Genomic DNA, 25,727 nt, shown 5'->3' on the forward strand with positions numbered 1-25,727 from the left:
TAATACCAAGCTAAGGATTACAACCATTAATCAGATTACCAACACACACTACTAACTCAAGATAGAGGAAATTACATCACATAATTGCCAATATATCTGACACCAAATTTCGCAGTGGAACAATAGCATCTGGCATTTTTGGTAACCTTATTTTTGCAACCACTGCATCCAGTAGCCAGCTATGTCCTCAGCAAAAGCGTATAACATACAAACATGACATAATTTTTGTTGGCCTAATGAAAGAACTGAGACAACGTTAATTAACAATGTGGAAAAAGCTAAAATAAATTTAGAAACTAAATTACTAACCATGGGTATGTTGATGGACCTAACCAAGGCTTTTGAACCACGACATTTTACTAAAAAAACGTCAAAAGTATGGTATTCGGGGAGCGTCCTTAAGCTTAATCAGCACATATTTGAAAAACCAGCTGCGGTACGTAGTGGTTAACAATATGTCGTCATCCTAACTGATAACTAACAGCGGAATTCCCCAGGGACCCATATTAGGCCTTTTTCTTTTCTGGAATACATCAACGATTTACCCGACTATCTCTCAAACGATTACACCTTATACGCAGACGATACCAATATTTACCTGACAGCTGGTATGGAAGCAGATCTTTACAAAAAAGGCAACGATGTCCTGCTAAAGCTATTTAACTGGCGTCAATCTAACTGCCTTCTAGCAAACACAAAGAAAAGTAACTATATAATTTTCGCTGCAAAGAACACTTGACTAATGAGCACGAAGTGATTAAACTTCAACAACTCTCTTTTACAAAGTGTTAACGAGGCGAAATTTCTGGGCATCTGCATCGACAGTGAAATAAAGTGGTATAAACATTTCTGTCCCTTTCTCCGCCTATTAAACTCAAAAATAAACACATATAAAAAACATATCCATGAAACTACACTTATCATGTGTAAGTAAATCCCAATGCTGAGTAAACCACGTTACGGTTTTCTTTCCAACACACTCCGTACTCTGTATGTCAGATTTATACAAGCTCGGAGCATCTTGCTGAAATTTTCACTTTATCTCTACAAACCTGTGGTGTCCTAAGGATTAGAGCAAGGCTCGTGTTGCACCGATCCATTAAAAAAGGGCTGTTACTTGTGACTAATTATCGACCGGTATCAATTCTTTCTAAATACTGTAAACATGTAGAGCACATCGTGGCCCGCTTTATGAATCATTTTTTAAAGACAAAGGACATCCTATCACCTTTTCACCATGGATTCAAGAAGGGCAAGTCAACCACATTCAGCGTACTTTTTCCTGCCTTCTGGAGCTCAGAAAACGGTTGCAGAGAGCGTGCGTGCCTTATGTGTGGACCGTTATCATTGCCCCAAGTGCGCACTGTTTTTGCACATTCTCAACGAGAGCGCACCTGTTTTGCACTCATCCGTGACTGCCTGCTTTGATATAGAAACAAGTGCGTGCTTCGACAGCAAAAGCCTAGCGAGTTTTGCAAAATCATGGTTCCAAATGAGATCAAGGATCTGAATGTTCTCCTCGAACTGCTGAATTGGATGCAACACAATGAGAGCGCCGCGTGTCCGTCGGATGGAATTCCAGATATTGATTCTGCCCTTCTGGAAAATATAGAGGAACACATTGCAAAGAGCGAAACGGATATGGTGAAATTTCTCAAAAAACAGGTCATATTGCTTGTAAAGGAACGCGTTTAGTATTCATCAGAGGTTATGGTACTCGCTTGCATTTTGCACACCAATGAAATAAAATGAAAGTTTATTTTCCATCTTGTAAGGTACAGATCTTGTAATCTAAAAAAAGCGGGCACGTCCTTTGTTACCAGGCTCAGCGGAGAGACGAGAACTAGGAGTCGCATTCCTGACCGATAAGAACATAGCTGGTAACGTACAGGAATCATATAGCATTGACGGGAGTGTGGCAGGTCTTCTTGTGAAACTTAATAAGAGGTACAAAATGAAGGTTCTACAGGTCTACGCCCCTACATAAAGTCATGATTACCAGGAAGTCGAAAGCTTCTATGAAGACGTGGAATCGGCTATGGGTAAAGTCAAAACAAAATACACTATACTGATGGGCGTTTTCAATGCCAAGGTAGCCAAGAAGCAGGTTTTATTAAGCACAAGTAATTTCCCCTATGTTGTCCTTGGTGTCAGTGTTTGTTGGCTTCTCATGCTATGACTAATAATAATCGGGCCCCTCGGTTAACCCCCTTTCTTCTCGTTTATTACATAACGAGGGTCTCGAATCCGGCAACATTGATGCCTTCAGGTAGCATATGTGGGTTTATCGACCAGTTACCTTCACCCAAAAAGATCACGTTCTCGTGACGCCTGCGGCAACAAGGACGTTCCACGTCCGCCGCCAAAGTCTGTGAGTGATGGCGCTGGCTAAGACTCCCAGGGTTCTACTAGTACACATAAATACCCAAGAAAGTGGATGGGGAAAGAGCGCCGCGGTAGCTCAATTGGTAGAGCATCGCACGCGAAATGCGAAGGTTGTGGGTTCGGTTCCCACCTGCGGCAAGTTGTTTTTTCATCCACTTTAATTCCCATTAAATTATCATTTCTTCATTACATTTATTAAGCACAAGTAATTTCCCCTATGTTGTCCTTGGTGTCAGTGTTTGTTGGCTTCTCATGCTATGACTAATAATAATCGGGCCCCTCGGTTAACCCCCTTTCTTCTCGTTTATTACATAACGAGGGTCTCGAATCCGGCAACATTGATGCCTTCAGGTAGCATATGTGGGTTTATTGACCAGTTGCCTTCACCCAAAAAGATCACGTTCTCGTGACGCCTGCGGCAGGACACGTATTGAGGAGGGAAGATAACCGATGGTCTTTAAGAGTTACGGAATGGATTCCAAGGGAAGGGAAGCGTAGCAGAGGACGGCAGAAAGTTAGGTGGGCGGATGAGAATAAGAAGTTAGCAGGGACAACATGGCCACAATTAGTACGTGACCGCGGTAGTTGGAGAAGTATGGGATAGGCCTTTGCCCTGCAGTGGGCATAACGAGGCTGATGATGATGGTGATGATGATGACGATGATGATTGTAAAGTACAGATTGCGGGGTGGCGGAAAAAAAGCTGTCCATTGGACAGCTTGAGAAGTCCACCATCCCTCATGTGGGCAGAGGCAGCATCACATTCTCTCATTCATTCAATATATACACATGTATACCGTTCATACGTAATATTGCACATCATATACATTACTCAAAAAGTCACGAAGAGCATCAATGGAAAAATACACATCGAATGGTAATACAAGTATTACAAAGCAATCACATATATCAGCCGGAGCTCATTGAGAGACGAAGAGAAAATATTGAAACGAACGGAATTGTAATAGTTTAGGAGCGTAGGTAATGTATACGTCAAACACTGTTTCCCATAGTTTGACCGTGGTGTCGGTACTACCCAGTCTTCGAGGTGTCTTGTGTATAATTTGGTGCTCTAGCTTGCAATTGGGCGAGTATATGCAGATTAAAAATATTTTTATAGACTTCTGCCTTATAGACACGACTTAACCGATATTTCTACACAATATACTCTGGAATTACCCCGGTATTCATGACGAAAGTTATTGTCGATGCAGTGTAGGGATATTATATGTATGTCGGAGATATTTTTTTCTGTAGTAAGTGAATAATGCTCAAGACTTTTGGATGTCGTGTTTACCCACACTAACTGGCAATAATTCAAGTGCGAAGAAAAAAAAGGGAATTACACAGCAAGAGTTTGATGCGCGTAGAAAGAATATACCTTAAGCGGCCTATTACACTTGTTATTTGGCCCAATTTGATTACAAGTTTTTGACATGATTATCCCAAGACATGTTCGCGGAAAAGATGACACCCAGACATTTGAAATTCTCGACTATTTCAATACTCCGCGAGTTTAATATCTTGCTGCGGAGGTATATGTTTGTTTTTCAGCTTAAATATAACTGCTTTTGTTTTGCTCTCATTTACCTTAATTAGACTAAGTTTCGACCATTCCTATAAGGATTTCATAGTACTGTTACATTGTTTAATGATAGTATGGATATCATTACCTGCGAAAAAAATACTGCTGTAATCTGCATAGATAATAAATCTTGCCTGAGGGTTTACGTTGACGATATCATTATATAAATATTAAAAAGTATAGGGCCTAAAATACTTCCCTGGGGCACTCCACAATGTACAGTCCTGGCTTTTGAAGTAAAAGCATCTATTTAGCAACTTGGGCTCTGTTGGAAAGGTAGGATTTTATAAGAGATAATGACTGCCCCTCGTTTCCCATAATACTGTAATTTCTCCAGCAAAATAATATGGTTAACTAAATCAAATGCTTTAGAAAAGTCTACTAAAATACCAACAACAATTGATTTGTTCCCGAACTCTGTTAGTATATATTCTTTCTATTCTAGTAATGCTAATTCGACTGATTTGTTCTTACGGAAACCGTATTGATGGGGTGTTAACAAGTTATGTTTTTCAATAAAGTTTGTCATCCTTGAACACAAAATTTTTTCAACCACTTTTGAAAACACGGGTAGAATGGATACCGGCCTGTAATTTCCCAGATCATTACGATCTCCTTTTTTATAAATAACAGTAACCTTTGCACACTGCATTTTCGCCGGAAAAATTGCTGACTGCAAGCATGTGTTAAAAATATGAGCGAGTACTGGGGCAATAATGTCAACCACAAGTTTAATAGGGCCAACTTGAAGACCGTCAATGTCACAGCTGGTGCTGTTGTTCAAGGCTTTTATTACGGACGCAACTTCCTTCAGTGTTACAGGATGAAGGTACATTGTGTTGTCATTATGAGCGCATACGTAGTTACTAGCTTGAGAGGATGGAGACCGAGTCTTACCGATATTTGTGAAAAAATTAGTAAATGAGCTTAACACCGGATAAATCTTGGCCATTAATTTGTAATTTCGCTAAAGGCCTATGTGAGTGATTTCGATTTAGGGGAGTGTTCAACGTAGACCATAAGAAACTATGTTGACGACACTCAATGTCCAGCAAAGATAAATAGTATACTGTACGTGCATGTCGCAACTGTTTTGTTAGCTTATTGGGATACCTTTTGAATGCGACAAGGTCATCGGTTGATCGTGTCTGAAGGAAATGTAGGTATAACTTGTCCCTAATTTTCATTTCATTGAGTAAGTCAGGCGTAATCCATGGTTTCCGCGTTTTCTTACTTTTTTACGTGTTCTGAAATGGAAGCTATTGTGTAATAGTTGGGTCAGTATATCCAAGAACTTGTCGTAAGCCTCATTGGCATCTGTAAGGTCCCATTTTGTTGACATCAGGGCGTTGCGAAAGGACTTCAGTGTTTCATCTGTAATTAGTTGGTACAACACTAGTGGCAACTTTTTTCCTTTTGACTCGCTTAATTCTGCACAGGGAAACACCGGCAGGTGATCACTGATTGAGCACGATGAAGCTCCAGATTTAACCTTTGGCTAATTCAAGGGTTGACTCGCATTCCGGCGTAACCCTAGTTGGCACATTATTCAAGTTGGCAAATCCATCTGATAATATAACGAAGTTGACAGCATTTGATGAGTAACTGTTCGTACTCATGTCAATGTTAAAATCTCCGCTGGCTATTGTCTTAGAAAAATGATTTTGAGCCACAAATGCTAGAAATCAGTCATAAAACTCTAGAAACGCTGATATATCACCGGACTGTGGCCGATAACACACTGAAAATACATGCTTATCTGTGCACAATGACAACAGTTTAGAGTCTGGAGACATTACGGTGTAAGACTCAATGATTTCACATTCAGCATCACCCATTATGAGCAGCGCTACTCCACCCCCTCTCGAGTGCGACCTGTTTAATCATTAGGTATTATAATCAGGCAACCTAAAACACCATAGTCATTAGTACTGCAGGTCTTGGTTAGCATGATAACCGAAAATTCAAAAGAAAATCTGCTGAACAGCTCCTCCAAACATGATACCTTATTTCTCACAGATCGTGTATTCAGGTGGATACATTTGATGCAGGGTGCAGAAAATGCTGCGACAATTTCATCTACATCATTAGGCAAGTGAAACTTCATGTCCTCTTGCATCCTTCCTTTATCACACACACAAAAAAACTATCCATTATAGCTCTTCCAGTTCGCCCCTATCCTTAATGTGAAAACATGAGCTCCCTCGGTCTTTCGAACAAGCACCTTGCCGTTAACGTACCAAGCAAACTCATACCCTTTCTCCTTTACCCCTTCTTTTGCGGATCGTAGAAGCTCCCTGTTTTGCCGAGTCAAAGTTTCTTGAAAGAAAATTCGAGGTTTTTCATCCCGAAGGTCGTTCTTTTTCTTAAGCCATGCGTCTCTGGTCTCCTGCCTTGTGAAACGAACTATAATTCCCGGCATGTAGTCTCTCCTCGCGGGCAGCCGATGCACGGATACAATGTCAGGCTCTACAAGCTGAGGTATCCGCAGCTTATCAGCAACCTCATTGAGAGAGGACATCAAGTTTTCATTTTCCTTAACAGGGAGTCCATGGACTTCTAAGTTCAGTCACCTACTCCGGAACTCTAGGTCATTCACCTGCTGTTGAAGGCTGGATTCTATGGACGCATGCAACTTTTCGTTTTCTTGCAGTTCTGTCACTTTTTTCTTAGATCTTTGATTTCATTGTCGTGCTTAGAGATCTTTTCCTGAAATTCATCAAATTTTTGTGACAGAAACTGGACTGCCTGTTCCATGCTGTTCACTTTTTCTACCAGAATCGGCAGGCCCTCGAAATTCTCGTTGATTGAAGCAAGTGCCAGGCTTATGGTAACGTCATCCTCACTACGACTAGCCCGCAAGCCAGCGCTCTTGGATGTCGCGCATTTCCAGGCCTTTTTTGCCGCCTCAGATTTTGATTTGTAGGACTTTTCTTGCAAACCAGCACACTTCCCGAGACGATACATGTACAAATACCCACTACATTTCAAAGACCCTTCGTCCTGTACAGCGAGCTGGCACATCAAGCAAATCTCAGACATAGCGCAAAAAAGGAAGAAAAAAATGAAAGCAAGGAAGAACCAGCAACCAGGAACTACAGCAAACCAATCATTGGCTAGCACAACTGTGGGATTCTACAACAGAAGCAGCAGTGGCAGCGGCGACATCATAAATGGAAACCGCAAGACTTCAAAAGAAACCCGAAAATTACTAACCTGCAACAGCAGAGTACGAGGGTTAGACGCGTTTCCAGATGCTGCCGCCACTGCCAAATGACCGCCGACTGGGTAACGCCCCACTATATTAGGCTGCGACGCGTCAAAGGGCGCTTGCGCAGAGATTGTCCGCACGGTCGCCAACACAGAAGCAGAGCAGAGCCGAGCCGAGCCGTCGTATTTCCTCGCAGAAACACTGATGATACGAATGGCCGCAAGAAAAGCAGTTGATCCAGCGATGCTACAGTTGGGTCAAAACAGATCGGCATCGATGCAGCAACTGCAACAGCAGAGTACGAGGGTTAGACGCGTTTCCAGATGCTGCCGCCACTCCCACCAAGCATAGAAGTTCCTCAGGTCATCAGGGTTTTAGGTCTCGCCATATCCGAGTACCATAAGAAAAGTGTGTTCTTCATTTCAGTTGTCGCCACAGAATGAATCTGGGCATGGGAATTTTCTTTGGTTTTTGAGAGAGATGCTGAGAGAGACACAGATATTGACACGTGTACTTATCTTTATCGGGCAACCACGTTTCGCCGCCTAACAAATGTAATCGCACAGCGTGGGACGCGCCTGCATGTATCCGAAGTTTCTGGAAAGTTATCGATGCTTCTATCCGCTGTCTGTTGTCGCCGAACCTTATGTTATCTGATTTCATGATCTGACGCGAATGGTCTAGAACTTTGTGGAAGGCACGCGGGTCCGAACGATTAGTCTGGAACATTCGACGACTGCTGTATAAAAGCGGACGCGCTTGACCCGCTGATCAGATTTTCGACGATCGCCGACCGTGTTCGCCGCTATCATTGTGCTATAAGTGTAGCCTGTTTTTGTGGGCACAGGTTCGCCCAATAAACGTTAGTTTTGTCTTTCACACTATTACTACTGTGTTCTTCAACGTCACCCCCACGTGACAATATACACTTTCTCGCAGCGAACCTCAATCGAGGTGGGCTAAAGTTTCCTAGCGCATATGTAGTTACCATTGTAATGCGCGCCGAAGTAGTTGCAAACAAACTGTTGCAACACGAAAATTCCACGCTGTTCTTGGCCAAACCATGCTAAACCATGCCAAACCACACGGACGTTGTGAAGCACCTTCTAATTTAAAGCGTGCCTGACTTCGGGTAATTACATATATCTGAAAATGGCCATGAGCCTGACCTTGTGGTAGGCGTGTTAGCAAGATGTGCCACAATCCTCAAGAGTTATTGCAAGAACCGAAATGACAAGGCCACTGTTCCTGCAAAAGCGTGTGCAAATGCTTGTATAGTTGCGAAGAACTTAAAATGCGAAACGTTTGTTTTTAGTTGTTGCTTCTTGTGCTTTGAACAACAGTGTATACAATTAAATTTTGTCAATGTTTGCGAATTTTCTCTGCATTTTGCATGCTCCTCTGTGTACCTGGAGCGAACGCCATGAGACGGTATTTTTCAAGCCTTCTGGTCGTTTTCTCTTATCATTTTTTTTTCTTTTTTCACGCTTCAACCATAATCCATCACTTTTACACCCGACTTCTTGACCACACAAAAAAAAGCAGGCGCGTACCTTCGGGTAAGCTCTGAGTGCGCCCACGTAGCGAGCGCTGAGCAGCAAGCTGGGGAGATTTGGGAGAGGCGCGTCGCCCAGGGCGGGCAGTGGTGACGTTGCTAATGTCAAGGCGCGTGACGTGCCGGCCTGAGATAGGTCTAGCAGGAAATACCATGTGCTGCTCTTCAATGAACTTACCAACTATGGTCCCTATGTGCCAATGAGTGTTCCACCAGCTAGGGAACAACTCTCACCGTTCGCACTGGTGCACTACGCACTTCGAAGGCCACACATGGGCTTTTCGATGGCGCCACTGAATGGCGTCGAGTGTTCATAGGGAAACACGAGAGAGGGGACTCGCTTCAGTACACGCCTCAATAAATAACACCTTTGTTGGGAGCTCGGTTTTGTTGAGGCTAGGAACATGCATTCTGACAGGTTGACAATGGAGAGTCGAAGGGCTTTATTCAAAAGTAAAAGCAGGCTTGCCCAGTGGCAGTGGTGGCGCCCCAGTCGGGCATCCTCTTAGGGTCCATCCAAGCTTGAGTAGGGGACAATGAGCCCCACGGCGAGGCGAGGTAAACTGGCTTTACAGAGCAAGAGACAACGACCCCCGCGGTGGGGACCAGAAAGTGACGGATGGTCGCTACAAGTGCTCCGCCCCTAGAATTCTGGAGGCTTAGGTGTGAATGCCGGATGGAAAGTTCCAGATAGGCTGGTTTCCCCGCGGTCGCACGACACTGTCTCTTCTTTGCCGCGGACGTCAATCTTCAAGGCTTTCTCTGAACGTGAAACCACACGGAAGGGCCTTCATAGGAATCAGTCAATGGTGGCTTCATAGAGTTGCGCCGGAGAAAGACGTCCGGGGTTGTGTGCATCGTCGGTAAACTAAACACAGGCTGCCCGCGGGTGGTAGGTGGGGGTATAGATCGAGGCTGGTCAAGCCAGAAACCTAGTGCTGCTCGGGCGCTGGCGGAGTGCCTTGCTGTGTGCCGAAAAACTGGTCTGGAACGCAGATTGCTGAGCCATAAAGCATTTCGGCAACGCTGACTCCGAGGTCATCCTTGATTGTTGTTTGCAACCCCAGTAGTACAAGGGGTAGCCTTTCGACCCAGGGCTGTCTGTAGAGCGTGGCGGTCAACGACGCTTTCAGCTGTCGGTGGAGATGCTCGACCGTACCGTTGCTCTGTGGCTGGTAAGCTGTGGCATTATGAAGGCGGGTGCACAGCAGTCTCGCCAGGACAGAAAAAAGCCAGCTTTGGAATGGCTGGCCCCTGCCAGTAGTTATGCGCAAAGACCAACCATTCCCGTAGTAACAAATGCTTCCGCCACTGTTTCGGCCGTGATGTCTTGTAAACGCGTTGCCTCAGGCCACCTGGAGTCCCGGTTGGCGTACGTGAGGAGTTACCTGAAACATTGGAATGCGGGAAGAGGCCCTACCAAGTCTATATACATGCCATGTAAGCTGCTCTCTGGTGGTCTAAACGGCTGCACTACTGAACGCGTGTGCCGGGTCACTTTCACGGCTTGACAGGTTTGGCAGCTTCTTGGCCAGCTTCGAACATCTTTGTTGAACCCTGGCCAGACGAAGTGGTCTTTGATAAGCCTTTGTGTCGCTCTGGCGCCAGGATGCCTCAGCCTATACAGTGAATCAAATATTGGCCGCCGAAACTAATGTAGCACGAACGGACGAGGAGCCGCCTGCGATGTGTCGCACGTGACCAATGTTGTGTAGGGAAGCGGCACCTCCGCAAGCTGGAGCGATGAGCCTTCTTCCCGCAAATGGCGCAATTCGGGGTCGTTTTGCAGGACGGACGCTAGAGCTTGGACATCCACAGAACCAGCAGGAACAAAGCTGATCGGCGACAGTGCGTCAGATGCCTGCCTGATTTTCAGTCTCACAGATATGGCGGATGTCCGTAGAAAATTCGGAGATAAAATAAAGTTGCCGAAGCTCACATTCTGAGTACGAGGAACATCTGTTCTTGAAAGCAAAAGTTAACGCATTGTGGTTGGTCAGCACGCAAAAGCTATAGCCTTCAAGAAAAAGACAGAAATGCTTGACAGTACAACAGATGGTCAACATCTCCCTCCTGAAGATGCTATAGCGAGCTTCTGTGGGTTTCAGCAACACCTATCAAAAACTTCAGGCCTGCGCCCTGCCAGATGTCACGTGAGCAACGTCACATCAGGTAGGCGATTGCCTCCGGTAGGCCCGCGTGGGAGAGGAAACCAAGTGAACCCCGTAATAGGTGCCGTACTGCCCGCGCTGGACTAGCAGCAACCAGCCCGACGTTGCGTGTATCGTCCTGGCGTGGTCTTGTGTTTCTGTACCGGGTGAGCGTTCCTGCGCACGATCAACGCACGCAGTGGTGCGTAAGCCGTGAATCGCGGCTATCAGCATGCCATAGAAGTGCTGCGTTCTGAAATGCCGGGGAAACTACGGCGAAGACGCGAAAATTCAAGTCTTCTCATTTCCGAAGGACGACGCCCAGCGAAACAAGCGGCTGCGTTTCATACCACGCAACGTGTACCAAGTTACAGCTCCTTCAAGGGTAAGGATTAGTTTAATTAGCTTGTTGTGCACCTTCATGCGTGCTTTTATGGTGCAGAAAGCTCATTGCCAGTGCGAACGCATTGAGCGTTAGGCCTACAGTCCGATGCATCACTGAGAGAGGCGTTGGAGGAACTCTTAGAATGCTTCCTAAGGCTGACCAACGAAAATTGTCGCATTCATATTTCGCACAGAGGTGGCATAAAGCAGGCAGAGTTGGTTTTTGCTAGTTTTATGTAGGGCACTTGCCGAATTGTTTGAGATTAATAATCAAATATGAAGGATGTCTTGCAAAAAAAGTCTGTAAGTAGCGCCCGCTCTCGCCGTTGAGTGCAGTCAAGAGCTATCGACGTTTCGCTTAGTCTGCTCTCGTTCTTCTGCAGTTGCAAAGAAACAGCAGTGCGGCTCGAGCTGTAGGGAAGTTATTTTTCAGTCGGACATCGCCGTAGACGGTGCCAACTGCGACCAACTCCGATGCAAGTACGCTGTCAATTTGCCGTAAAGAAGGCTGACCCCTGATACTACGTTCTGCGCGATGATCCGCATGAGCATGAACCAGCTTGTCACACCAGCGGTTTTAAGCGGCCCAACTGTTTCTGCTATCAGCAGGAAAAGTAAATTGGTCAGGGAAGCGGATTCAAAGCTTCATTTCTTGAAATCAGACACATGGCCATTAATGTCTCTTATGGAAATGGGGGTTGAATTTCCATTGCCAACTTGTACTATCAGTGATTCAAGTCAAATTACATGAAATTTCAACATTAATTGACTCACTACTACGAAAGTTGAACGGAACTTCCGTTGTGCACTGCTCAATGATTTTTCCGTTGCATGCGTTCCCATTGCTTTCTCGTTGTATTTTCACGTTGCAATAATACAGGTGCCACACGGTTACTTTCAATCGTGGTCTAGCTCCATTAGGATCAAGAATCCGTGCATCGCGATCGTAGGCTGAAGTCCATTTGTTTGCTACAATGCATGGATAACACTGTCTCGATGCCTAGGCAAAGGTTAGTATGGATCCATGGACTAAAAGTAGTATTGAATTTTTTAGGACAGATGTTTACGTACTGAAGACTACTGAATTCATAAATATAGAAATGAAACAGAAAACTGAGATAATGAAGGAATAGCATATTAATACACAAGTATAGAAGAGCCAATTATAATGAGAAGCAGGAATATGTCGAGAACAGTGTCATGCAATCAGCTGATAATAACGGCCCTACTCAAAATGACAAACGAAATATTTTCCTTTTAAAAAAGAGAGGTTTTATGTTGAAATTTTTATAGCACATTAGCAAAATTTGAGAAGTGCCTTGGACCTGCGACACCTGAAGCTCCATTCGAGGATGACTTAATTGCTCAGTGTTATCAGCTATCACTTTCGATTGGAATCAAGAAATTTGATTCGTATCAGGCTTCACTCCAATCGAAAGTGGCTCTGCGACACCAGTATTAGGTGGAATAACGAAAGCCAGGCATTCTTCAGAATTGTGGCTGTTTGGGCTTGTTCGACATGGTGACAAACTGAGCATAGAAAAGACAGAGAGAAAGAATACGATGAAAGCTCGTTTGTCATCTGGTTTTTTTGCCTGTCCATGTTTTTCTGCTCTACATTTTCTCAAGAGGCATCCATGAGTTCTCAACATTCCAGAAGTGTAAATTAGGATGAAGTACAGGCACACTGCAACAAGGAAACGGCAACTATCTGCGAATTGCTGACACTACGCGAACTGTCGTGTCGTGATTGCCTGAGGATCAGCTAGGTCACACTCGTTACAGTACGAGCATGCATCCTATCCTAAAGGGAGCCAGGATAGCCGTCTGCTTTGATGTGAAAGAAAATACACCTCTCGCTCTATTGCACTGCTTCTTTCTTATTATATGTTCCTGCAGATTTACAAGCAGCCAGCTCTTATTGATACAAGTACAATGCTGTTTAATGACGTTTGTTAGCATGCTGCAAGTGTGCATTTCAATTACCCTAGCTATTTCACTAAGTGATTGTCGAATAAGAAACTTCTTTTTTTTTCAGAGGAAAAAGCTCATTCGAAATATGTCACGCCGTTTGCGCTGAAAGTATAGTGACTTATAAGACTAATATATGCCCCAATAGACCTATATTTTGCAAGTTAGATCTAGCATGCAATTGAAGACTGCTGTTGGTCTCACAGTGTTGCTGCACTAATTTTCAGATTTGTAGACGTAGATCAGCAAACGAAGAGAACATGAAACGTATGCCATTTAGCCATTCCATACAGTGAATGGCTAAAGCAAGTCTAAAGCCCTTTGATGGCATCTCATATTACTCATCTTTTTACTCACCAAGGACAACATAGGGGAAATTACTTGTGCTTAATAAATGAAATAAAAAAATGATGAATATAATGGAAATTAAAGTAGATGAAGAAACAACTTGCCGCAGCTGGGAACCGAACCCACCTGCGGCAAGTTGTTTTTTCATCTACTTTAATTTCCATTATATTTTTCATTTCTTTATTTCATTTATTAGGCACAAGTAATTTCCCCTATGTTGTCCTTGGCGTCAGTGTTTGTTGGCTTCTTATGATATGACTAATAAAAAATCGGCCCCTTAGTTAAAACCCCTTTCTTCTCGTTCAATACATAACAAGGGTCTCGAATCCGGCTACATTGATGCCTTCAGGTAGCATATGTGGGTTTGTTGACCAGTTGCCTTCACCCAAAAAGATCACGTGCTGGTGACGCCTGCGGCAAGAAGGACGTGCCACGTCCGCCGCCAAGGTCTATGAGTGGTGGCGCTGGCTAACACTCCCAGGGTTCTACTAGGAAACACAAATACCCAAGAAAGTGGATGGGAAAACAGCGTCGCGGTAGCTCAATTGGTAGAGCATCGCACGTGAAATGCGAAGGTTGTGGGTTCGGTTCCCACCTGCGGCAAGTTGTTTTCTTCATGTACATTAATTTCCATTATATTTATCATTTCTTTATTTCGTTTACTAAGCACAAGCAATTTCCCCTATGTTGTCCTTGGTGTCAGTGTTTATTGGCTTCTTATGATATGACTAATAAAAAATCGGGCCCCTAGGTTAAACCCCCTTTCTTCTCGTTCATCTTTTATTATGTAGATTAAGGAAAATGTTACTTCACCATGCCATTTGGACAACTATCACTCACTTATCTCAAACAAAATACTACGCAAACATGTCATTTTGAACTAGTGCGCTGTATGTTTTATGACAAGGGCGCAATGTAGATTATACCGTATTTATACGAATCTAGGCCGATATATAGGTATTTCAAATAATCATATACGAAACTCTAGGGTCGGCTTAGATTCGAGGTCGTTAAAAAATGTGCCGGTTTTTAATTGAATTTTGTAAAATGGTGTACAGCTAGTGCCATCTAGACAAGTCAGTACTGCAGCCGCTCCTGGCCATGCCAGTAGCAGCTGCTGAAGTACGCAATCCTGCTGAAGTGCACAAGCGACGTCGCCATTTTAACCTATGTCGTATCTAACCTGGTTCTTTACTCTGTGGTATCGGCGTGCAGCGTGGGGTTATCGTAATGGCACTAAAAGGCTATGCTATATAGTTCTGCTTGCAGCTAAAAAGTTGTGCTAGCCGCAGAGGCACTGTCAAACGTTTAAGCCTGGCGGGAATTCGGCATCGATGAGAAAAAGGTCCGTTGTTGGAGGGGGCAATGGGAGATCTTTTTGACTGCGCTGTAATGAGCGTGCCATTTACTGCTTGAAGATAGTGCAGTGTTTGAAGATCACAGCAATAAGAATGACAGCAGCGAGGCAAGCAGCGCTGATAACGTAGAATAAGCTCGGCATGGTCATTATTCAATAAATTCTGTTTTCATTTTGTGAGCGCTGTCCTCTCTTTTTTGTTCCGCCTACATTCAAGGTAAGTTTTTCTTTTCCTGGCTTCGTACTTCCGGCGGTCGGCTTACAATCCTGGCAAGCCTAGACTCAAGTAAATACGGTAGATAAGTCTTACTAGCTATGCTTTAAAGAGACAATGGTGTAGCCGTTGTAATTTCTCATGATGTACATCCTCTAGAGTGAACTTTTCTGCAACAATGGCACCTTACTTATCAAACTGTTGTATTGCAAGTGAGTACTACTTGGTACAACACGCTGTTAGCGATTATGTTCACCTGCAGCTTTTTACAACGGGCAATAGTCCACTTCTAGCCCACGGAGTAATTATTAGCACACCACAGAACGGTCGCAAAGGCACCTCTACAGATACTCTATGTATCAGCTTGTAGGACAGCTTTCATGAAAGGGGGAAAGTGCTGTGGACTGATACAGATATGGCTAGTGTGGTGCAGCTACAGTTGGCAATCTGAAATTGTGGATATATGGTGCCATTCACATGTCGTCCAAGTGTACCATTCATAGATTCAAATGGAAAAAGGGAGTAACCCCACAAAGGAACCCAGTTTACGGCACTGTCGACAACATGCACAAGGAGGTGAGCATTATATGTCATGTACTCGATACCGTACAATTATTGGTACACAAGAAAAAATTTCTTCCTCTTTCTCCTAATTGTGGCAAGCTGCTGAATGCAGATGCAAGAGCCAAGAAGGTAATGCATGATATCAACAAATTTCAACCAATGGTTGTACAGTCTTTCTAGAATGCGTCCTTTTAATGCGACTGGGAGACAAAACAGCAGCCAATTACCCCAATCGGCAGGCTTCCATTCCTTTATGTCATTTAAAGACCTTGGCAGCCTCGTGAGCTCTCATGTGGCGGCGAGGCTCAGAAGGCATTCGTCTGCATCAGCAACACGTCAGCGTAGATGAAATCGGTGGCACTTTCTGGGCGTCAGCCACATAAACATTGTTGCCCGAACAAAACTACAACAAACAGCATGCATGTGGCCTACTACAAAGGCCTCACCAAATGAAAAAAAAATGAAATAATTGTCAGTACACTTGCTACTTTGATGCCACAACTAGGGGCCTGCATAGCCTTTCGAGCATGGTACAAAAATGGCTCGTGTTCTGATCTTCTTTGCAGAAGTACTTGGCGGATACACACGACAAAACCCATTTCCTTTTGGAACAAGCTGAGCAGAGTCCTTGCCCCAGGCAAAACCATAAGCACCGTTGAACTGGGCCATACTAGTTAGTTCAAATCTGGCAACGCTATTTACTATACATGGACCAGAAAATGCCTTTGACGTGTGCGGAACACCACTGCTGTCCCTTAAAACAATTCCAGTGGATGATAGCTCATTCATTGTTTTCACAAACGGTATCCAAAAAGAGTTCATTGATGGTTTCCATGTGCCAAACCACAGCCTAGCCAACAAAAGAGTCTGCTCACACTCTTTGAATCGCAGTTCGTTACCCATGAAAGAAGAGCCCACATGATCGCATTGGAACTTTCAAAGAGGGGCACACCGTCAGTATTAAATGTCAATGTAATGTAACTTGAAGTCACAGGCAACTTGTTGTACTGATAGCTTTTTGTGATGTGACACACATCAAAGGAAGTGCCTGTTCTACTGCATTGCAGCTCTCCTGATTCTCGCACATATTGAATTTAGCCCTTCAGATCCATTACAAGAAAAAATGATAAGATTTTGAGTAAGTTGCCACTTGGATGGTTCATATTGCACTGGCTGCCGACCCCATCATTTCCTGGTAATGCTAGTAGTTCACCAATATACCCAGAGCACACACTGCAGTAGAAGTGCTTAGCATACTGCTTTTCAGCTCCGCCAAAGTGTCAAAGAAAGTATACTTTGATGTTGGGTACGCGACACCTTCTGGCAAATGAGCAGTAAGAAGCTGCAGTAGGCTCTCGGTGGCTTCTTTGGAGCAGCCACGGCGCAAGCTGTGGGCCATAACCATTAAGAGGATTTCCGCTTTCGTAAGCTTGGCTCCAGGAAACAGGTCTTCATACTAAGCAGAGAGGAATGGTAGTAAACAATGGTGGTGTTAGAAAAAGTACAACTTTACAATCATGCACTTTTGGATGCCATTACAAGGGCTTCATGAGTTATCTTGTCGCACATGCTTTATACTGGCTAACCTGTTGCTTAACCTGGCAACCAACTTGAATGCACCATTTAGGCTACCCCCTTTAGATTGCGGACCTGCCTCGAAATAACACAGAGGCCAACTATGCATGGTGAACACCAGATGGCCACCAAAGAAACCACTTTAAAGCAGCCATGGTACTTGCAGCACAGTGAGACTAAGCACTGTCTTGCCATGGAATGTGTGCCTTGGGACAGCAGATATCTTCAACTTGTGCTTTTGGAGCACTATTAGGTTACAACAAATGTTCAAGGAAGATTTGTGAATTAATTTGCAAATGACACAAAAAAAACAGGCTTTGGCCAGAAGACAACAAAATTACACACGCACGCACGAACGCACGCACACACACATTATTTATGTACATATACTAGAACAGGCGCCATGATAACCCCTGCACACTGACGGAAAAACCTAGGAATTTTCATCAGCCCATTACGTATTGCGAGGCTCTGCGGAGCTCTGTTCCTGCCTCAGCCCCACTTTACCAGCACCAGTCGTGTCGCGCAGCACATCAACAAAACTGTGTTTACAACAGTAATATCAATTTAACAGCCTGGTTTTGTCTTTAATAGACCGAAATAGCTGCTGCGAGCAATGATCGCATCGGTACGCTTCCTACTTCATTCCATCACGTCAATATTTTCACTATATCACTCAGTCACTACGCTGCAGAAGCTTCAGGAGATAACCTGCGACAGGCGTTACAGCGGCTCAAAATAAATTGTCGCAGCAACAAATTAATATCTGGAAATGACGCCTGACACCACAACGCTTATCAAGCCATCCTTCCAGCCTCTTGAAAAATGCTGCTCGCCGTGGTCAGGATACACATCAGCGCAATCAACGTCACATTGCGATTCGCTGCTCTCAGACGACGAGGTCGACTAGGCTGCACGCATGCTTTCCAATGGATGACAGTCTTCAATTGCAGCATCAGTTGAACGGAACTGTGTGATGTGGCTTGCGTCAGCGTCTGCTTCGCTTTCACAGAAACTTTCTTCACTTGCATCAGTAGAACCTAGTTCAGTGTCCAACGCGGCAGACGAAGCGCCAAATGATGAACGATTTTTGAACCTATATTTTGAGCGTATGGGAACGTCGATGGGCGGGTCCCATAAATATTTTCCGAGTTGTCTGGGACACACCCCATTAATGGGTGTGTCCCATTAGCAGAACTTTTTGTTGGGCTAGTTGGTGCATGGCACTGAAGTGCTAAAGCGCCAAACAGACGAGCGCTCGTCCGTGTCTCTTCTTGTGTCGTCTGTTTGGCGCTTTAGTACTTCAGTGTCCCATTAGCTTGGTCTCCCGTTCACGTCAGGGCATATCCGTTTGCCCCGTGCCCTTGTGCCGTTCATTACGGTTCTCGTATTTTGTAGTTTCAACTGTCCAACTGCATGTTGTCTTCGAGAGCGCCGCTTTTCTTTACAGACGTCGACAGCCGTATCTGCAAAACTGCAATGCGGAAGCCAGCAATTTGTAAAAGCTTTTTTCAAACTAATTTTCTTGATACTTTCTTGTACGTTTGCTTGTACCCCGCCTTTTAGAAAATACATTTGCTATTGTTGGTCGGTGCTTCCTGTCTCTGTAGTGTAGTGCGCGCTGCACGATGCATGACGTAGACGACGCCGCTGCCGGGTGGAGACGCAGATGAACCGGCACGCAAGTGACGTTGGATATACAGCTATATATCTGCTTGCATAGTGCACTCGAGCACCTCCTCGCTCTGGCAGCAGCGTTTGTGTTCCAGCTGTGGATTTGACTGCGTCGCTTGCGGCGGTGATTTCTCACACCGCCCAGCTACGTGCCGACGGCGTGACCAAACGTATTTTGCATTCGATTCGAAGCCGTCGCAGATGGCGCTTCAAAACCGCCACAAATGCATACATTTGAGATAGCTTAACCTTCTGCTCATCCTTATTTCAAGCATCAAAACAATAAAGGCTGTCTGATATCTGTGGTGTCTAGGCCGAGGCGCCCATGTACGGGCTTGTCTCGCTATGCGTAAGCAGCCAGGTGCTGCTTTGAGTTGAACAATTCTCGTATCGCAGCTCCCCTTCGACACTGGGCTTGACAATGGTGGTCGCTTGTTATGAATGATTTAGACCTAAGGTTATGCTACTTAGCATTACTTTCCGCCGAAAAGAAGTTATTGTAGCCGATATTTGGGTCACCGGCGGCGGCGACGCAAGATACGCACGCAAGGGAGAAAAGTTCCTCCCCTTTTGATTGCCACAAGAGAGCGCGACGTGTGAAGTGCGTGAGCAGGAGGAACTCACCGGCCTGAAGGAGGAAAACGGCTAGTTGCTCCTTTTTCGCTTCCCTTTCTTTAAGAATGAGGGTTCGGGACCAGGGCGATGTTCTGCTCCTTGCGTACTCGTATGCGCGCAGCCGGAAGCAGCTGGACTCGGAGTGTGGTTTGTATCACGGATCGCCGCGGTACGACCGCTTCTTGTTGTAGTGATATACCTTCGCTTATTCAGACAGATGTGTACCCATCTGTCGCTGTACAATGAAACTCAGATGCCGACTTGGAGCCCTGAGTACGCGCCACTCGGTCTGTGCTGGACTTTAATGACCCTCTTTGATACAAAGTTGGGTCACCGGGTAAATTGTCCCCTCCGGGGAGGCGTGGCAGGCGAGGCCAGCCGGGTCCGTGTCGATGGTCGCATGAGTTGGACAGAGAACCCCCCGTCGGCGAGCGTCGACCAGCCGGTACCACGGAGTGTGAGGGTGTGTACCATTGGACGTGTCGGCTGCCCCGCTAAGGCCGGGGCGCTACACTCTCAAAATTTAACACCCTTAAGGGTCTAAATGAATTGTACCGTGGGTGACACCCTTTCTGGGTGTATTGCTACACCCCAAGCAGAGGGGTGTAAATGAACACCCCACAAAGAAACAGGTGGTAATATGACGTCACCTTGCCTATGGGTGTAAAGCAAACAACACCCTTCCTATATGGGTGCAACACAGACACCACCCTTTCAATATGGGTGTAGCATGGACAACACCCTTCCAAAAGGGTGTTATCCCTGCATTTTAGCGTTCACTACAGCCATGTAGTTAATGGACAGACTGGCTGTTGTGAATGCTGCCTAGCCTTAGCTATGATACTACCTTGTTCAGTATGAGCCAGAATGTGTGAGGCGTCGTCATATCGCGCTGCTGGTCTGTCATGTGGTAGCATATATAACGTGCGACTCTTTAAGGAAAAAAATTTAAGTTTCACGATCGCAGCAACGCACACACCCTATGCTTTTCGTCATCTTCCTCTGCAGTGATAGTACACTGCCGGCAGGATGCAGAGCGCAATAACAACGCACGCTGCACTTGTGGGGATGCGTGACTCTCACGCCTCCCCTGAGATCTAGTTTTCCCGCATGGCTCGTCTCCTGCAGGGCGGCTTCGCCCGCGGCGGTTGGAGTGGTACAAGCGCGGTGCGAGAGATGGCGCGAGCGTCGCGCCGCTGCGGGGTTACTCGGGCGTCGGGAGACAAGGCGCTCGGGCTGTTGGGTTCGAGACAGGAAGCGGGACGGCCGTGCCGCACGTGCAGCGACCCTCTTGCCCGGCGGGTCGGCGCGTGGCGGGGACGTATCCCGCGTGCGCGCCGACCCATGCTTCTGCGAGACCGCGTCGCGTGGCCGCCCTCGAACGCGCCACGATTCGCGTGACCATACACGCGAACGACCAGGCCTTGGGATCCAGCATGGGGCGAACATATTCGCTCGCTTCCGGTCGCGGTGAGTCAGACTTCTAGATTTGTCGCGCGCCCATCGGCATGTTTTGTGGATAGCAGCTCGGCTAGCAGGCACTGATCTATGAAAGGTGCAATAAATGCCCTTGTGATTGTTTGCACTACTGTGTTGTCGTTCCTTTGTCCCAAGAGTACGGGTGTGAGAGACCCCACATCTGGCTGCCCAACGTGGGGCTCTTGGGGCATCGGACGATAGTTTTAACAGTTTCCTTCGTTCGAGACCTTTGTTTGAACCGAAGCGTAGGCCTAGCGTGAATTCTGATCGCTAGCGTCGGCGGCGTGCTTTCTTGAGCGAGGTGATGGTGGCGGTAGTGTGTTTGAACATGTCAACATGCTAAGCCTTTTCGCAAGTGTTTTTTCTTAATGGCATTCGTCGGTACGAGAGCCACGTGGTCTGCATCCTGGGAGAGCGAGGCTGAGCGCCCGCAGAGCAGTGGCAAGCCTGAAGCGAGTGAGTACGGAAGCCTCGTGGGTGATCCGAATTTCTTATGTAAATAGCTTCTTCTATCTCTTTGACTCTGATGAAGTCGCGGCTCTGGGAGCCGGGTGGCCGCGGGCCACGGGTGCCACTACGGGCTGCCTGGTATTGCGGCCTGGCACCGGGCGCTCTGACACCGTCTGGGACGGTGGGCGCCGTCAACTCGGATGCTGCGTGCCCCGAGCGGAGTAGGACCACCTCACAGAGCTAACGTCTCCTCGCGGCTGCCTGTTTTGCGCCCATTTTGGGTGTTGTTTTTGGATGCCGGTTGTTGTCAGGGTAGCGACGCTTTAGGCCTAAGGCTTTACGAAGCTGCCTGTCGCACGTGGAGGGACACAACCTGGTGGACCGTGGCGTTGAGGTGTTGCAATTCGCTTCCCTCATTCAATTTAGCCTCGCACGAATTGAAATTACTCGTTCGACTCAAGAAAGCGAGCTTCGTTCACGTGAACTTAGCATCTGAGTAGCTGCCCGATCTTTTGCTAGCCGAGTTGAACATCGTACCACGTGGGCGATGCGCATGCATAATTCCTCTCCCTTGCACTACTTTAGTGTTTGCCGAGTGTGTTGAGTTTACGCAGCGTGATTGGAGTCACCCCTGGTTTGCCGTCACCTGCACATCGTCTGCTGCTGCCCCGGACTACGATCGAGCCACCCCGGGCGATGGTGATGCTGTGGCCAGTTCGGCGCGGCGACTTCGGCGGCCTCCTGCATCCAGCTGACAACCCTCGGTGGCGGACAAAAGAGCCGGCGGTCACCGACAGCTACGGCGGCTCTTCCCAGCAGGGCGCGTCGGCGCGAGCGACGCTTGTTCGTACCGACTACTGCGTCGTCGTCTCCGGAGTCCTGGCCTGGCATCGTGCCGTCGAGTCCGCAAAGCTGCCGCTGTGACCGGCGGACGCCCGCGGTGCACCCAAGGACAATGTCAGCTCGCATGTTATGGACAGCGTGCGGACATTTCTTCGGCGCGACCACTGTTTAATGTTCTACCTTGTTTGCGAAGCACAGTTTGATGTTAGACCGTGTCACATGTCTCGCCGGAATATGTAGTGATTTAAGGTTGGGGGGATGTGGGGATGCGTGACTCTCACGCCTCCCCTGAGATCTAGTTTTCACGCATGGCTCGTCTCCTGCAGGGCGGCTTCGCCCGCGGCGGTTGGACTTGTACAAGCGCGGTGCGAGAGAGGGCGCGAGCGTCGCGCCGCTGCGGGGTTACTCGGGCGTCGGGAGACAAGGCGCTCGGGCTGTTGGGTTCGAGACAGGAAGCGGGACGGCCGTGCCGCACGTGCAGCGACCCTCTTGCCCGGCGGGTCGGCGCGCGGCGGGGACGTATCCCGCGTGCGCGCCGACCCATGCTTCTGCGAGACCGCCTCGCGTGGCCGCCCTCGAACGCGCCACGATTCGCGTGACCATACACGCGAACGACCAGGCCTTGGGATCCAGCATGGGGCGAACATATCGCTCGCTTCCGGTCGCGGTGAGTCAGACTTCTAGATTTGTCGCGCGCCCATCGGCATGTTTTGTGGATAGCAGCTCGGCTAGCAGGCACTGATCTATGAAAGGTGCAATAAATGCCCTTGTGATTGTTTGCACTACTGTGTTGTCGTTCCTTTGTCCCAAGAGTACGGGTGTGAGAGACCCCACACACTAAGGACACAATTTCTCCTGCACCTTGGTGGACCAGTACGTATCACTCCATGGAAACAGCACACAACCAAAAGCATGATGTTACATGCATTTCTGAAATAATTAAAAACTTCCACTTTTCTTGATCAAAAATTTTCGCAGCAACACGAGCTTGACCAGGAGGGAAAGCCACCACAGCTCGGTGTTGTAGCTCATATTGAATGCAATAGAGCGCAAGCAATGCATGGATTGGCGACGGTAACCAGTGCAGTACTACAGTAGCATACGTTTGCCTGTCAAGCATTTTTTTTGCGGTTTTACGCACATATTTGATACCTCTATTCAGCAAAGTTGTCATTTATCTCCACGGGATGCATCTACTAGTACCTTCACATATATAATGAACTAAAGGTAGCACTGAAAGCCAAAGAACAAAGTGCAACGAAGCGCTTCCACTTAGAATAATGTTTCATCATTTGCAAACAAAACTGCATAGGTAGCTATGCGTGCTGTTTAATATATAAGCATGCGCTATTTCCTGAAGTTCATGCATGCTCCAGTGACCTGCTTATACCCAATAATTTAGTTTATTTTTCACCATATGCTTGCACTGAATATCCCACAGGCATCGTAAGTTAAGCTACCAGAATAATAATCACCTAGTCTAAGGTTACCTAACTGAACAAAATCATCATAAAATTTGTGACGAAATGTCAGAAGTATTTATTATGTCATTAAAGAGAAATGGTTACAGAATAATGTTTCACATTTTAAAAGTGAAAAGGAAGATAAGGAGTAAAACCATACCAATACAGACATAAGCACTGAATAATAGCACAGGCTTGCTCAATTAAATTTTAAGCAGAAAAGCTTTTTTTAAATAACCTCACTACGAACTATCACATGTTTTCATTTGAAAAGCACTGCATCTTATCATAAAGTACGAAAATAACCGGCCACATAAGAAAGAACAAGTCTCAGTGTGTCTATGTTAACAAAAGGATAGAAAGTTGGGCGAGTTGGTACGGTAACATGGTCTTGGATTGTGGCGCAAAGTGCCACGGACATAGACTAGAAGCAGACCAGGACGGGCGCTAAGTCTCAACTAAATTTTTATTGAAACGAAGTATATATATATATATATATATATATATATATATATATATATATATATATATATATATATATATATATATATATATATATATATATATATATATATATATATATATATATATATATATATATATATATATATACATGCGTATTGCAAAAGACCGCAGCATAAGAACAAGACAAGGTATGAAGACATCAGTTAAACATATCAGGAAATAGGAAAGTCAAAAAAGGAAGCAACGAAAAGAGTACTTCGGATTAACACACGTGTTGTGAAGATACTGAAATTCGCATTTTAACAGACAGAGGTGCATGGCTAACGCAAGCCTCTCCTAATCTTTAATGTGGAATGCCTTGATTATTTCCTGTGTGGTTTGGCATTTGTGTCTTGAAAGAATTTTTGTGTCTTCAAACAAAGGTTTACAACCACAATTGAAGATATGTGACGCTAGATGTGAAGCATTCGGGTTGTTAAGTGAATGTTTGTGTTCTTTTAGTCTTATATTATTACACCTGCCGCTCTGTCCAATGTAAGTCTTCCCGCACTTGAGAGTAATCTGATAAGCTATACCAGTGTTTCAAGGCACAAAAGGGGACACGTGTCTAACGCCGCAATCATCTTTTCTTTTTTGCCACCCTGCTCAGGTTTCCTATTTATAATAGGGCACGATAGACAACTTGTGGGCGGCCGAGTAAACTGTATGGACGTAATATCTATTGGCTACGTTCCGCAAACCACGGGATAATCTATGTACATAGCGCACCACAGCTAACCTTTCTTTTTTGTTCTTGTTTCTTAGCGTGGCTTTTTACCCATCTTAAAAGCTTTTCGCAGGTTAGTGATAATAAATGCACAGGATAACTAGCCTTCTCGAGCCTATCTATTTGTTGTGAAAAGCTTTGTTTCATATTGTGTAGACATGACGAGCTTACTCAGCTCTTAAGTCTGCCATTACTAAGTCAGGTGCACACAATATGAAACAAAGTTTTTCACAACAAATGCATAGGCTCGAGAAAGCTAGTTATCCTGTGCATTTATTATCACTAACCTGCGAAAAGCTTTTAAAATGGGTAAAGAGCCCCGCTAAGAAACAAGAAAAACCGAAAAGAAAGGTTTGCTGTGGTGCCCTATGTACATAGATTATTCCATGGTTTAAGGAACGTGGCGAATTGATATGACGTCGATAAAGTTTTCTTGCCCCCCCCTGCAAGTTGTCTGTCATGTGCCCTATGATAAATACGAAACTTGAACAGGGTGGCAAAAAAAGAAGAGATGATTGCAGCGTTAGACATGTGTCCCCTTTTGTGCCTTGTAACACTGGTATAGTTTATCAGATTCCTCTCAAGTGCGGGAAGACTTACATTGGACAGAGCGGCAGGTGCAATAATATTAGACTAAAAGAACACAAACATTCACTTAACAACCCTAATGCTT

At 45.7% G+C, this 25,727-nt stretch overlaps 2 non-coding genes across 2 annotated transcripts; both read left to right on the forward strand.

The window, feature by feature from the left end:
• The first annotated feature begins 2,450 nt into the window (after positions 1–2,450).
• TRNAS-CGA (transfer RNA serine (anticodon CGA)) lies at positions 2,451–2,523 on the forward strand. The gene has a single exon. It is a non-coding gene; the product is annotated as a tRNA-Ser (tRNA).
• Positions 2,524–14,119: 11,596 nt separating this feature from the next.
• On the forward strand, positions 14,120–14,192 carry TRNAS-UGA (transfer RNA serine (anticodon UGA)). The gene has a single exon. It is a non-coding gene; the product is annotated as a tRNA-Ser (tRNA).
• The last annotated feature ends 11,535 nt before the right edge of the window (positions 14,193–25,727 follow it).

The sequence above is a fragment of the Dermacentor variabilis genome, chromosome 2 (assembly GCF_050947875.1).
Source record: "Dermacentor variabilis isolate Ectoservices chromosome 2, ASM5094787v1, whole genome shotgun sequence".
Classification (NCBI taxonomy): domain Eukaryota; kingdom Metazoa; phylum Arthropoda; class Arachnida; order Ixodida; family Ixodidae; genus Dermacentor; species Dermacentor variabilis.